The sequence below is a fragment of the Budorcas taxicolor genome, chromosome 18 (genome assembly GCF_023091745.1).
Source record: "Budorcas taxicolor isolate Tak-1 chromosome 18, Takin1.1, whole genome shotgun sequence".
NCBI classification, from domain to species: Eukaryota; Metazoa; Chordata; class Mammalia; order Artiodactyla; family Bovidae; genus Budorcas; species Budorcas taxicolor.
In genome coordinates this window covers 22,765,532-22,781,243 of record NC_068927.1, presented here as the reverse complement: position 1 = coordinate 22,781,243, position 15,712 = coordinate 22,765,532, and positions in this window count along the sequence as shown.

Below are 15,712 nucleotides of genomic sequence, written 5' to 3'. Positions count from 1 at the left end.
AGTCATCATAAAATAAGAACAGTGAACATTTATTGAGTGTGTACCATGTGTTAGGTATTATGACACACAGTTTAAGTAGATTGGGAGCCCATTTAATTCTTGCAGTAACCCCAGGAGGGAGGTACTGTGATCCTCCCTTTACTTAGGGGAACACGAAGCTTACGAGAGCTTATGTGTCTTATACAGGGTCACAAGACTGGGGAGCCCTAGAGACGAGATTCTCACTTAGAAGCCCTGCCTCTAAGGTCCATGGATGCAACCACTCCGCTTCTTCTCTTCAACAGGCAGCCCCCTCATCTTACAGCAGAAGTGAGATGCATCATTCCCAATGTCACACAACTAAGAGATACCAGAATGGGGAGAAGAGCTTGGGCTTGCTCTTCTGTCTCTTGCTTTCTCAAGACTTTGTTGACATCCAACGCCCAGGGGGACTTCCCTGGCTGTCTAGTGGTTAAGACTCAGAGCTTCCAATGCAAAGGGCATGGGTTCGATCCCTAGTCAGCGAGCTAAGATCCCACATGCTGCACAGTCGAAACCAAACCAAACAACAACCAAAAAACCCCAAAGCCCAGTGAAATGTTCCAGCTCAGCATCTGACCCTCATCTCCAAGAGAAGGACTCAGATAGTCCATGAGACGACCTAGTTGGCAAAGACTTGCCCAGCAATATTGCTCCTGCTCAGTGGATCTCAGCTTCTGGGAAACCCAGAATTTCCTCAGGGTGTTGTGGGCACAGAGATGCCCAACTGAAACTGTTATCATGAAGCTAATCTAATCAGAGCCAGGTCATTTCTGTCCCAGATGACCACTGGGTGACAGAGACTAGAACCAGAAAAATGTAGCTGGCCCACTTTTCTGAGATTGAAAGACTAGATTCTAAATGGGAAATCAGTTTCATCTCCTGATCCCCATCCTTCCAAAGCTATTGGATGCCTTGAATATAGTCTCATAAAAGATTCTGAGTCTGAGCACCTTGGTCTGAGTCTGGGGAAGGGAACTGGGTGGCTGGGGACCAGGGGTGGGAGGGACATTTCTCAAGTATATACTTTTGTATTTTTTCCCCTGTGAATGTACTAGAGAATACATTTTAAAAGATTTGAAGCCCTACCTTGGAATCATGAGAAAATATTAAATACATTGTAATCAATTCATTAGGTCTCCCATGGACACAAGATAAAGCAGTGTCTGCATAAGAGTGGTGTATTTCTTATCTCTGGACCCTAGTCATGATTTCCATAATTTATACCTTGTGAAGATAGACCTTCTTATTTCCCAAGGAGGAGATTCTAGGGCAGTTGCCAATGTTTACACATTTCTCATTCTTCCTCCAAACTCATCATGACTACATGAGTGGCAAAAACTTCTCAGCTGTAAGAGGGGACACATACAGAAACTCATGGGGGGAGGGGATCTTCGTTGTGTCAGGCCTTGCTCCTTCCTGTTGCCTTCACTGGGAGTAGGAGTTGGTATCACTTTACCCACTGGGGGCATCCTTCCCTTGTGCTCCTGGGAGCCATTCCTTCCTCCTTCCAGCAGGAATTAGATAGCAGTTGTGAGGGGCCCTCCCTGGTGTTTGGGACATCAGCCTCTATCAGAGTTTTAAACAGAAGAGGAGCCCAGGTGTGGAGATTCAGGATGAGCCTGCTTCGATGCTCCTGCCTGGGGAAACTGCCCTTGATAAACACATTTGTTGCTCATACATTTTCTGTTGGCTGTCTCCCCTCATGTCCATCTTTTGAAATGGCAGTGTGTCTGAACCCAAGTCCCAAAGCCAGCTCCCTGAAACCTAGGTGCCGACTACGCATGATCCAGCTGCAGGAGAGAGATCATCCTCTGGAGACCCTTCTCCTCACCTCCCCTTAAGAATATTGAGAGTCCCCCCTGCCTAGCACGTTGCCGACCTTCTCACCCGTACCTGGGTGAAGGTATAGCCCCCTTTGGAAAGCCCAGCTCAGGATGAGAAATGTTTTTTCTCTGGAGTGCAAGGTTCTGTGTAAGCTGAGACTGTGCTGGGGAAGGTGGAGAGATGGTGACATTGAGACATATTATGAGTTGGATGGGATCCTGCCTGGGAACATACATGTAGAGTAGTCAGAACAGCTTGCCTTCCACTAAATCTCATATGTGTGAGCATGTGTAGGTTTCGCCTGCCTGCCTGCTCAATCACTAAGTTGTGTCTGACTCTTACAACTCCATGGGCCATAGCCCAGCAGGCTCCTCTGTCCATGGGATTTTCCAGGCAACAACACTGGAGTGGGTTGGCATTTCCTTACTCCAGGGGATCTTCCCAATCAAGGGAACGAACCTGCGTCTCCTGCATTGGCAGGCAGGTTCTTTACCACTGAGACACTGGGAAAGTATGTATGTTTAGGGAGCACTAAATTCATTCACCTCATCAGTAATACATCAAATGTCTTTATTCCCCTCCCTTGTTCCAAAATGGATTGGAAAGGACAGAAGACATGCCAATGATCTGTGCAAGCTGCGTTTAAGCCCCAGGAGGGTACCTGGCAGGGAAGAAAAAGTTGATGAACTATGGCTTGTGTCTGGCATGATGTCAGGCACAGAGTAGACACTCAAGCAAAACTGTTGAATGACTGAATGGATAACAGAGGTTCTCTCACAGCGTGATTGTGTGAATGAAATGTGATGATGTATTTGTTTACACTAACTTTTTAGCACCTTCTATATGCTGAGTACCTTTCTAGGCGATCGGGAGTACTGGCAAGCAGGATAGATAAGATCCCTGCTCCCATCAAGCTTATCTTCCATCAGGCAACCGACCAAAACAAACAAATAAATGCACAATGAAAGGTGTGGAACTCAATTACTTTGGATCTTTTGCTCCTGTGGAAAGAAGTGGAAAGGAGGAGACCTGTAAGCACATCACACTGATGGGCAGGCCCATTCATCTGTTTGCTGGGTGGCTTTCAGAGAACATCCGCCTCCATGGGACATGTGCTAATGTGTATAAACATACACATGCAGACTGGCACACCATCTTCTTAGACTTGTAATGCTCCAGAAATATACAGGATAGTTTTCTGAAAAAATGCGCAGGTATGTGCCCTTACCAAGAATCTAGTCAAGGATCCAGTGAGATCTTGGTTTGTTTGGAGCCATTGTCAGATGGCTCAGTTGCTCAGTTGGGTCCGACTCTTTGTGACTCCATGGACTGTAGCCAGCCAGGCTCTTCTGTCCATGGAATTCTCTAGGCAAGAATGTTGGAGTAGGTTGCCATTCTCTTCTCCAGGGGATCTTCCCAACCCATGGATCGGACCCAGGTCTCCTTCATTGCAGGCAGATTCTTTACTGTCTGAGCTACCAGGGAAGCCCATATTCTCAGATCACTGTCCTTCAAATCAAAACATTTAGACGTATATTTTTTTGTTTTCTTGACCATGCAGCAGGGCATGTGGGATCTTAGTTCCTTGACCAAGGATGGAACCTGTGCCCCTTGCATTGGAAGCATGGAGTCTTATCCACTGGATCACCAGGGAAGTCCCCATCTCTCTCTCTCTCTCTTTTTTTAAGTTCTAAAAACTTTTACACAATTTTTAAAGGTTTCTTTCCATTTTCAGTCCTTACAAAGTATTCCATGTGTTGCAACATACATCCTTAAGCCTATCTTGTACCTAATAGTTTGTGTCTCCCACCCCTCTCTCCCTGTACTGCCCCTCCCCCACACTGGTACCCCCTAGTTTGTTCTCTATGTCGTTGAGTGTTTCTTTGCTTGTTGTTATACCCACTACTTTGTTGTATTTTTTAGATTTCACATATAAGTGATATCAGACAGTATTTGGCTTCCTCTGGTAATTTTTTTTAAGATTTTTTTTTTGAAGTGGAGCATTTTTAAAGTTTTTATTGAATTTGTTATGATATTGCTTCTATGTTTATGATTTTGGCTTTTTTTTTAATGTTTGTGGAATGTTAACTTCCTAACGAGGGATTGCACCCACGACCCTTGCATTAGAAGGCGAAGTCTTAATCACTGAACCACTATGCTTGTTTCACTTAGCATACTTCTCTGAAGTCCTGAAACCTGCGTCTGACTCTGGCTGTATCTGGGAAAGGGTCATGGCTCCTAGGTCCTGTACCCTATGTGTCTGTCCTAGAAAGGTAAGGAGCTAGAAGGTGAGGGAATGTGAGAGGAGGAGAGATTCCTAAAGAGGTGACATGTTGTGCTCCTCTTTAGGATCTTTAGGATTCTAAGATCCTAAAGATTTGGAATTCCTTAAGATTTGGAATTCCAGTGATTCCTGGAATATTCTAAGACTCTGACCTCTTTGGGCTGGTTAGATGCTCCGGAATTGAAGGGTGGTGGGATCTATGGCTTTTTCATGTGGTTGACCTCACTTGGATGTCACAGAGAATACCACCTACATTTGAGAGACCACACTCAGGAAAACTTAACCTTTTAAAAGATCAAGATTGAGTTTCCTCTTCAGCATATTTGGACCACTCTGATATGTCTAATATGTGAATTACTCACAATTTGCCCATTATAGTGTTGTCATGGTGACTCACCAATTATGACCAGCAGGATTAAGAAGATGAGAAGATGTCTGTGAAGCTCTCCAAAGCTGATCAGTGAGTACCACGGGAGAGAGAAAGAGGAGGATTGGGGATGATGGGTCCTGCTTCTAGTGTGCTGAGATGGAAACAGATTGTGAGCCCCGGGCAGTCTGCTATGTTGGTAGCAGGGGCCATCTGCTCCCTGAAGATAGGCATCTTGTCAGTCTCATTCATCACTCTACCGTCAGCACCTACCACAATGCTGGTACAATCCATGCACTCAGTTATGTTCAATGAATGAATGAATGGTTACGAATTTCCTCTTTCTCCCTATCGAGTAAATATGGTACAAGTATAACGGGTGCAGGTGTCCCAAGTGTAAAGAAATGAGTAGTGTTGGTGGTGGTGACGGGGAGGGGGAGATTATTATCAGACTAAGAGACAGGGCATTACCTTGACTCTGCTTGCAAGAGCCCAGAATAAATCAAACTGCCAATGAAATAAAAAAGAGGGACATCGCTGGTGATCCAGAGGCTAAGACTTCACCTTTCAATGCTGGGGGTGCAGGTCTGATCCCTGGTTGAGGAGCTAAGACCTCACATGCCCCATGGCCAGAAAATTCCCAAACATAAGACAGAAGCAATATAACAAATTCAATAAAAATTTAAAAATTCATTAAAAAAAATGGTCCACACCAAAAAATTTGAAAAAAAAAAAAAAAGATAAAAAATAATCATCGTCAGTGTGTTGAGCCAATAAACAGACAACTTCTTGCAAATTTTGTAGAAGCATAATTTGATATCACCTCTCTGGAGAAGAATGTTGGCAATAAGCTTCAAAAAATTTAAAATATGTTCAATAGTTTGTACCTATTGTATCCAGGTACAAAACTGGCTACAAAAATAATACCCAGGGAAATGGTGTACATAAACTTACTCAGGAGTTTACCCTTGGGAGAGATTTGAGGATATATCATGGATGTTTAACTACTAGGATGTTCATTGATGATTCATTTAAGATAGAAAAATATCAGAAATAGCTTAACCATTCTACAATAGTAAATTGTGGTCTTTCCTGGAATACCATGCTGCCATTCATTTTTTTCCCTTTTTTAGCTTTTTAAATTATGTAAGTATGATAACACATTTATAGGAGACTTGGAAAATACAGAACCAAGTTATGTATGGCTCCACTATACATTACAATTATTTTTTAAGTAGATAAATTGGGATTTTTAGTTGGAGTTTCAATATCAAGCTCTCAAAAGTTAATAGAATGAACATACAGAAAATTAGGAGGCATAGTAGGCCTGAAAACCACCATGAACCAATTCAACATAATTAAGTTTTATAAAATTTTCACACAACAGTCCATGCTGCCGTTTAAATGATGCCTTAGACATGTGTTTGTCAACATAGAACTTCGTGTATTCATGAGGATTAGGTCAGGCTCAGGTGAAAGAGAAGAAAAAAGGGTTGCTTTAGTGTCTTATGTGCAAATTTAAGGCTTTGATGGGACTCCACCGACTTCTAGAATTGAGCTTCCAGAAGGTTGCTCTGCTAGGAATGATAAAAACCCTAAGCACTGGGTAGCCATCAAAGAGTTGTAAGAAGCACATGGCTTTCCCTTGCACTGCTCCTTCTTTGTAAAGAGGTCCTTATTCTTCTCAATGAAGTTTGGAGCTGTTCTTGTTTGTGTGACTTGTGCAAACTCAGGCAGGGCTTACGAAGACTCTATAGACGATAGGGTTGGAAACATGGGACTCCAGACAGTCATGACTCTGTGTCCCTGATTAAGCTGCTTTTAATTTTTGTTGGCTCTTTCGCTTCCATTATATTCTAAATTAATAAACAAAGTTTGGAGAAACACATTTTTTTCAAATATGATGCTACAATAATAAAAGGCGTATGTGGAGGGTAAATTAGGTTTCGTTTAGTCTTTCCCAGAGTAGCCCCATGTGTAATTGTGTTGGGTGATCCCTGAGACACCAAGAAACATTTATAAAGATTTTCTTTACAAGCCCACATTTGGAGCCTTCTATGAAAAGGCAAGGCAGCAGCATTTGTTCATTAGGATGGACCCTGAAGCAAGGAAAACATCACTAGTCTTACTAGAACACTCGATTCAATCAAATTAGATAGGAGATCATCACCTCATTTCCAGCACTGCAAGGCTGCGGCCCCAAGCCAAAATAACTGGCACCCAGTGTTGACTATGATTACTTCTGAGAGGCAATAGAGTTCTGGGAATCTGGTGAGGTCTGAGAAGGAGGGGGTTTCAGAGGACTAAAGTCAGTGGTGAAATGTCGGTGGTGACATGTTCACGGCAGGAAGAGCTCTGATTTCCTTGGTGGAAAAGAAGTGCAACACGGGTCCTGATTGTGGAGCAGTGCATCAGTTTATATATTTACCCCAGTTTTACTGAGATACAATTAACATAATAGAATTGTATTCCTTTAAGGCCATAATAGCTTCCCTGGTGGCTCAGACTGTAAACAATCTGCCTGAAATGCAGAAGACCCCAGTTTGATTTCTGGGTTGGGAAGATCCTCTGGAGAAGGGAATGGCTACTCACTCCAGTATTTTTGCCTGGAGAATTCCATGGACAGAAGAGCCTGGCAGGCTGTAATTGATGGGGTCTCAAAGATTCAGATACAACTGAGCAACTAACACACACACACACACACACATACACACGGTGTATAACATAATGATTCAATACATGTATGTATGTGTGTATATATATATATATATATGTTGCAAAATGATTACCATAGTGTGCTTACTTAACATCATCACCTCAGAGAAGTACACTTTTTTTTCCCCTTGGGATGTGAATTTTTAAGATCCACTCTCTTAGAAACTTTCAAATATTCTAATCAATATCATTAACTATAGTCTTCATGCTGTACTTTGTATCCTCTGAACATTATATCCTTACCTTGTAACTGGAAGTTTCATTTTGACCACCTTCACCCATTTCTCCTACCCCCACCTCTGGCCTCTGCCAAGCACCAATCAGTTCTCAGTTTATACATTATTGATGCAACTTCCATTTTACTGACGTTTTGTGGTTCATTAAATGTGCCTTTTCAGTAGAGGCATTTAACAATAAAATGGAGAGAAGTCCATGGTAGAAATGCTTTACTCTATGAGGCATTCACTGGGTTGCAAAAAATGGCAACCAGTTTGAGTGCGCTTATGTACTAGGAAACTTTTGTATCTTATAAGTTCCTGAGTAAGAAGCATGGCTGGAGGAGGGGCAAAATTTAGAACCAGGAGTTGTAAAGCTTTAAGGGGTCTGGTAAGCTTAACTGGCCAGCTCTTTCTAATTGCTAGTGGGGGTACAATGTTCAAAATGGTTGCTTCAGATACAAACTATTATATATAAAATAGATAACAACAACAAGGTTCTACTTTATAGCTCAGGGAGTTATATTCAATATTCTACAATAAACCATAATGGAAAAAAATATGAAAAAGAGTATGTGTATAACTGAATCACTTTGTTGTACACCAGAAACTAACACAACGTTGTAAATCAGCTATGTGTGCATGCCAAGTCACTTCAGTCATGTCCAACTCTTTGTGACCCTATAGATTGTAGCCTGCCAGGCTCCTCTGTCCATTGGATTCTCTAGGCAAGAATACTGGAATGGGTTCCATGCCCTCCTCCAGACGATCTTCCTGACTCAGGGATCAAACTCGCATCTCTTATGTCTCCTGCATTGGCAGGAGAGTTCTTTACCACTAATGCCACCTGGGAAGCCCAAATCAAATCTACTTCAATTAAAAAAAAAAAAAAAGATGGCTGCTACAAAAAATGGCTGCCCTGGCCACCCTCCAAGCCTACACAATCCTACAGTTTCAACACCCCAAATTACCTGATACTGTTTCTTCATGTTCCAAAAATCTGAAAAAATAGAACATGATTGGTTCACCTTACGTTCTATGTTTATCCATTGTCCAGTCAGCTGTGGTTGAGGGGTAGGACCATGTTGGCATAGGGAAGCAGAATCTTTGAGAAAATACCAGTAAAAGAGCAGATCTTCTAAGAAGGAATATGGAGCAAATTGAAATTATCAGCCTAGAAATGATTTGCATCTGTAATGTATTAGCCCAGAAGGAGAAGCAAAAGCATTGAGCTCAAAGACTGGAGGGCAGATTCCTGGGAGACAGGAATCATGCTCTGTTTTTCCTTCTTGTGGCTTCTCCATTTACATCTCTACCACTTTTCTAATTACTACCAGCAGAGCAATCAATACAAGGTTATCAACAATAGTGACAAGTTAATTAAGATGAGCAAATTAATCAGGTAATTAAGTGGCCTTCCCTGAGAAGGTGAGCCTATTGAGGTGTTAGTGATATTAGGTTACATCAAATTGTCTTTATGGGGGCTCTTAGGAATCCTGGTAACTGTGGAACATGTCAGCTGGATCTAAAAGTTTATCCTCCTCATTAATGGGTACATGATTTCTCTTGATCTTATCTATAATAAGTCCGTATTCCAATACACTCCCAGCGCATTGATCTCATCTCCCTGTATGAGCCCTTTGTTTCAATGGCAGACATGGGTAGTTAATATCCCAATACTTATTCTTTGCTTTTACCCAATAAACAAAACTCTATCTCTTTCCAAAACTCTTTCCAGCTGAAAGACTACATCTCCCAACCTCCCATGTAGCGAGAAAGTAGCCAATGAGATTAAGTGGTAATCTTTGAGTTGTTCCTCTGGGTTTTCTTGAAGAGGCTGACCCAGCTGGAAGATATAGTCTATTTCTGTTATTATATTTTTCGGTCTATAATTTCCATTTGGTTAAGACACACACACACACACACACACACACACACACACACACACACTTCTATCTCTGCTGAGATTTTCTATATTTTTCATTTGTTTCAGAGGATCGTGTTGATGGCTGGGACATTTTTGTGATGGCTGCTGTGAAGTCCTTGGCAGATGACCCTGCCTGTGATTCATCTCAGTCCTGGTGTCAGTTGATTGTCTGTTCTCATTCATTTTCTCTTGTGATTTCCCTGGTTCTTGACGTGATGGTTTTCAACTGTATCCTGGACATTTGGGCTATTCTTTTTAGGAGACTCTGGGCCCTATTTAAATCTCTTATTTCAGCAAGCAAACTCAGTACCCAGTTCCTGACATGATTTTGTGGGCTGGGGAGAGATAAAGCTGAGATACATCTCATAAGATGAGAACTCAAAGGATGAGTTCATAGAATGAACATATCCAATGACCATTTAATTTTCAGAGCTATTCTAGTACAATTTTGGTCAGCTGGGTAATGCTGAGGCTCCCACCAGTCTCTAGTCAAGCCACTGGATGGGACTGAAGGGTCTCCCCAGCCGGCAGGATGGCACTCTGTAGGCAGGAGAGATTCAAGTCCCCAAGACATAGAGGGTTTCTGGGCTGGTCTGGTTCTTGGGGCTGGAATATGCTCTCGGTGGAGTCAAGGAGTTTCTGAACAAATGAGGAATTATGAGGAAGGGGGCACTTATTTCAGCTGCTTCGTCTGTGGGGCAGAAAGGCAGAAGAAACCTGGTTCTGCTGAAACCCACCATACCAGCTTTAGATAAAATATCTCTGTCCTTTTCTTACATAAGAGAAAACAATGCTATCATATTTTAGCCACTGTTATTCATATTGTCTGTAATATGCAACAGAACTTAATCTTGATTGACATGGTATCTAAAGGAGGGAAGAATAAACTGGTAGTCTTCAAAGCTGTCTGTCTCCTGTTCCTCTGAACTGAGTGGTCTAACAACCCCATGTCTGTAACTCAATCTCTCCTTCTTGGCTACAGGTATATCCTCTCTTCTGCATCAGAGAACACCTTCTTATATGAAGGGATGGAGTGATTGTTTTAAAAGACTCTGATAAGCTTGAATCTGAATTCCAGTTTCATCACTGACTACATTTGTGACCGTGTGCAGTTATTTCAGTTATAGCTATTAATATAAAACAGCGATGAGGGACCTCTCTGGTGGTCCAGTGGTTAAGAATCCACCTTGCAAGGGACGTGGGTTTGATCCCTGGCTGGGGAACTAAGATACTACCTGCCATGGGGCAGCTAATCCCATGGGTCACAACTAGAGAGCCCAAGCATTGCAAAAAAAAAAAAAAAAAAAAATCCCATATAATGCAACTAAGTGATGCAAATAAGTTAAAATTAATTAATTAAAAAATAGAACAGTGATGAAATAACTGTGATTCAAATCTGTGTTGTAAAGATTAAAAAATACAATGCATATAAGGCACCTAGTCTGATGGCTATTTTATCATCATCACCATTACCATCATCTTCATCATCATAGAAAACAGTAAGAGTAATTTTATAAGAAATGACTCACATAAAATACTGCATATAAATAATCATTTTCAAAGTACTTACTATGAGCCAGGCACTGAGTTACACAACTTGTGTTTACTTATTTAATTCATACAAACTGACGAGGTGGTTTCTGCAATAAGCATCATTCTCCTTAGGTAAGTTGAAGAGACTGGGGCTCAACGACTGAGAATGTAGAATAACTCAAGGATAAGAGTTAGAGCTGAGGCATGATCCTGGGTCAGTCTACCTGTAGAGGGAAAGCTTTTATCAAGGAGAATATAGATCAGGAAGAGGTCTCTCAGAGGTTGGGACAGTATCTGCCAAACTCTTATTCTGTGCCAGGTCACACATACAAAGATGGGCAAAACATGGCCACGCCGTCAAGAGGCTTCCTGTGTGATCGAAGGAGATAGACAGCTAAGGAAATGTTCACCCTAAAAACCTTGCGTTGTGTGAGATATGTGAGCATGGGCTTCATCTGGGGCAGGCAGCAGAAAGCAGGCAATTCTAGGGAACTAGAGAAATGAGTTAACCCTACCACTCAGAGAGCCTGATTCTACATCTCCTGAAAGGTCTATTTTCTAATAGAATTTTGAAGGGTCTCTGTTTTCTTGTTCTGCTTTTAGCAGAACAGCATGGCAGCACTAACCAAATCATACCTTTATAAAAATTGTGTAATTGTGAATGAAGGAAACGGTGGCTGGCAGTTAAAGCCAGGAAGTACTGGAAGACTTCAGCAGGCATGGCACTTTCCTTCCTAGAGGTCAGAGGAAGCACCAGGGCAAGTTATGCTTTGCTTCTGTTTCTGTTGTGGCTTCCCTTACACTTCTTTTGCTTTTTTTGCTTGCAACTTCCACCAGCATGGGGCTTCCCTGGTGGCTCAGCTGGTGAAGAATCTGCCTGCAAAGTGGGAGACCTGGGTTGTTCCCTGGGTTGGGAAGATCCCCTGGAGAAGGGAAAGGCTACACACTCCAGTATTCTGCCCTGGAGAATTCCGATGTTCTAGTTCATGGAGTTGCAAAGAGTCAGACACAACTGAGTGAGTAGATGCCAGTTGGTTGGATTTTTGGCAAAGCCCATGTGGCAAGGGAGACAGAAGTCAAGTAAGAAACCAGAGGCTCGACTGAGATTGAAAACCAGGTGCTCTTGAATTCACATGAGGTACCACTGGTCATTTCTTTTTCTCAAAAGCAAAATAAATTAAAAACTTCTGATTTTTGGAAAATATAAAGAGAAGCCACACAGAAGAACTGAATAGACATTTTTCCAAGGAGGAAATGCAGATGACCAACAGGCACATGGAAAGATGCTCAATGTTGCTAACCACTGGGGAAGTACAAATCAAAACCACAATGAGATATCACCACACACCTGTCAGGATAGTAATCATCAATAAGAATGCAAATAACAAATGTTGCAAGGATGTGGAGAAAAGGGAACCCTCATACATTGTTGGCACCAATGTAAATTGATACAGCCACTGTGGAAAACAGAATGGAGGCTTCTCAAAAAAACAAAACAACGAACCACCATATGAGCCAGAAATTCCACTCCTGGATAGATATCCCCCCAAACCAAAAACATTAATGCAAAAAGACATATGCACCCCAATGTTCACAGAAGCATTGTTTACAATTGTCGACATATGGAAGCAACCTATGTATCTGTCAACAGATGAATGGATAAAGGCATGGCATACATATGCATATACATATAATGGAATATTACTCAGCCTTAAAAAGAGTGAAAGTTTGCCATTTGCAGCAACATGGATAGACTTGGAAGACATTACACAAAGTGAAATAAGAAAGAAAAAGGCAAATACTGTATAAAATCACTTTTATGTAGAATCTAAACATTACAATAAACTAGTAAATATAACAAAAGAAAGAAGCAGACTCACAGACATAGAGAATAAGCCAGTAGATACCAGTGGAGGGGGCAGGGAAAGGCAATTCATGAGTGAAGAAGTGGAAGGTAGTTTTACTGGGCATAAGATAGGCTACAGGGATGTATTGTACAACATGGGAATGTAGTTAATATTTTGTAGTAACTGCAAATATAATGAACCTTTAAAATTGTATTAAAAATTTTTAAAAATGTGAAAAGGGAGAAAAAAAGAAAAGTCACAACCTAGGAGAAAATGTTGTGATACACGTAACTGACAAAGACTCGTGTCTAGAATATATAAAGAACTTCTAGTAAAAGACAAATTGCCCAAGAAAAAAATGGACAAAAAGTTTGAACAGACAGCTTACAAAATAAAATATACAAATGACCAATAGGCACATGAAAAGATGCTCATATTCTTAGTCATTAGGGAAATGTAAATTACTGTTACAGTGATATACCACTACACGTCCACTAGAATCGCTATAGTACTGGGAATCCAAGTTTTGGGAAGGATGTAGAATAACCAGAATTTTCATACACGGCTGGCAGGGTTGTAAAATGGTATAACCATTTTGGAAACGAGTTTGGCAGTTTCTTAAAGTGAATCATTCACTTTCCTGATGATCCAGCTATTCCACTTATGGATATTTAGCCAAGACAAATGAAAATACTTGTCTGCAAAAAAACTTGTCCAAGAATTTCACAGTAGCTTTATTCATAATAGCCCCAAACTAGAGACAGCCTAAATATCCATCACCTGGTGAACGAATAAACAAAAATGTGGTACAGCCAAACAATGAAATACTACACAGCAACAAAAAGGAATCATCAACTGATTGAATAACTTACTGAGCTACAGATAACACACTAGAGGGATGAATCTCAAAAACATCCAGGCTGTGTTTGGCAGAAGCCAATACAATATCATAAAGCAATTATACTTCAATTAAAAATAAATAAATTTAATTATTAAAAATAAAACACAAAATATCCAGGCTGAACCTGAGCCACAGAAATCTGACACATATACTATACAATTCCATCATATGAAACTTTAAGAAGAATCAGTGACCGTATTAGTTTTCTACAGGGGCTGTAGAGATGGGTGGTTTAAAAAGCTGAATTTACTTTCTCATGATTCTAGAAACTAGAAGTCCAAGTTCAAGGTGCCAGCAGGGTTGGCATCTTCTGACGCCTCTCTCCTTTTTTTGGTTGTGTTGGGTCTTCACTGCGGTGCACATGTTTCTCTAGGTGCCATGCACAGGCTCAGTACTTGAAGCACATGGACTTAGTTCCCTTGAGGCTGGTGGGATCTTAGTTCCCCAACCAGGAATTGAACCTGCGTCCCTTGCATTGGAAGGCAGATTCACTACTACTGGACTACCAGGGAAGTCCTTGAGGCCTCTCTCCTTGACTTATCATTGGCTGTCTTCTCCGTGTCCTCACGCTCTTCCCTCTGTGTATGTCCGGGTCCTGATCACCTCCTCTCATGATAACAACAGTCATACTGATAAGTCCACTGTTCGGTCCATACTGAACAGTCCACTCATAAGACCTCACAACACCTTAATTGCCTCTCCAAAGGCCCTATGTCCAAATACAGGCACATTCTTAGATACCGAAGCTTAGGACTTCAGCATATGAAGTTTGGGTGTGCGTGCTCAGTTGCTCAGTTATGTCTGGCTCTTTACGATGCTACGGACTGTGGCCTGCCAGGCTCCTCTGTCCATGGGATTTCTCAGGCAAGAATTTTGGAGTTGGGCCCCCCATTTCCTCCTCCAGAGAATCTTCCTGACCCAGGGATTGAACCCATGTCTCCTGCATTGGCAGGTGGGTTCTTTACCACCACACCACCTAGGAGGCAGGGAAGGACACATTTCCGTCCATAACAGTGACAGATAGTTGCTTTGAAACCAGAGGTGGAAAAGGACTTGGCTACAAAGGGACATGAAGAAACGCTTTAGGATAGTAGAAGAATACTGGAGTGGGTTACCATGCTTTCTTCAGAGGTCTTCCCTATCCAGAGATCGAACCCAGGCCTTCCACACTGCAGATTCTTTACCATCTGAGCAAACAGGAAAGTCCAGAAATTAAATTATAATTCTGTAATTTAATTTTTCTGTATCTTAATTTGTTGGTGATAATGCAGGATATACGTTTGTCAAAACTCATTGAAATGAATATGTGAAATGAGTATTTTATTATATGTAAATTATACCCTTATATAATTGATTTAAAATCAAAACCTTCGCAAAATATTCAGAATTTTTGGTAATAAAAGTAACACTATAGATCACTTATAAAAATTGGCAAAAACAAGCTATAACTATGCATGATTGTACCACTGTCATAATTTTGTTCTGTGTCATTAAGACATATTCATATTACATATTTGTACATGCATAACTTTTAATGGCAAGAAGCAATACATATTTTTATTTTTAGCAATGTCTTTTTCCCCGCTCAGTAATAGAGTGCAAGCATCATTCACTGTTATTAAAGTTTATTCCATTACTTCAATTTTGAATAATTTCATAAATTGTACATCATCCTTTAATTAGCTGGTCTCAATTGTTTAACATTTAGGTCATTCGTAATATTTTTTTTCCTTATCATAAGCAAAGATATACATTCTCATAGTTAAATCTGTGCGCAAATCCCTAATTATTTTTTTAAAATCCGTTCTAGAAGTAGAATCTGGGTCAAAGGTTCGGCAAATTTTAAGACTTTTGATATCTGTATTTCATACATATGTAATTCATCTACATATCACCTCTAATTGGGAAAATCTGAACTATGACAACAGAGTATTTATAAATATATTTGCCAGTAAGTGTTAGTCGCTCAGTTGTGCCTGACTCATTGCGACCCCATGGACTGCAGCTCACCAGGCTCCTCTGTTCATGAGATTTTCCAGGCAATGATATTGGAGCGGGTTGCCATTTCCTTCTCCAGG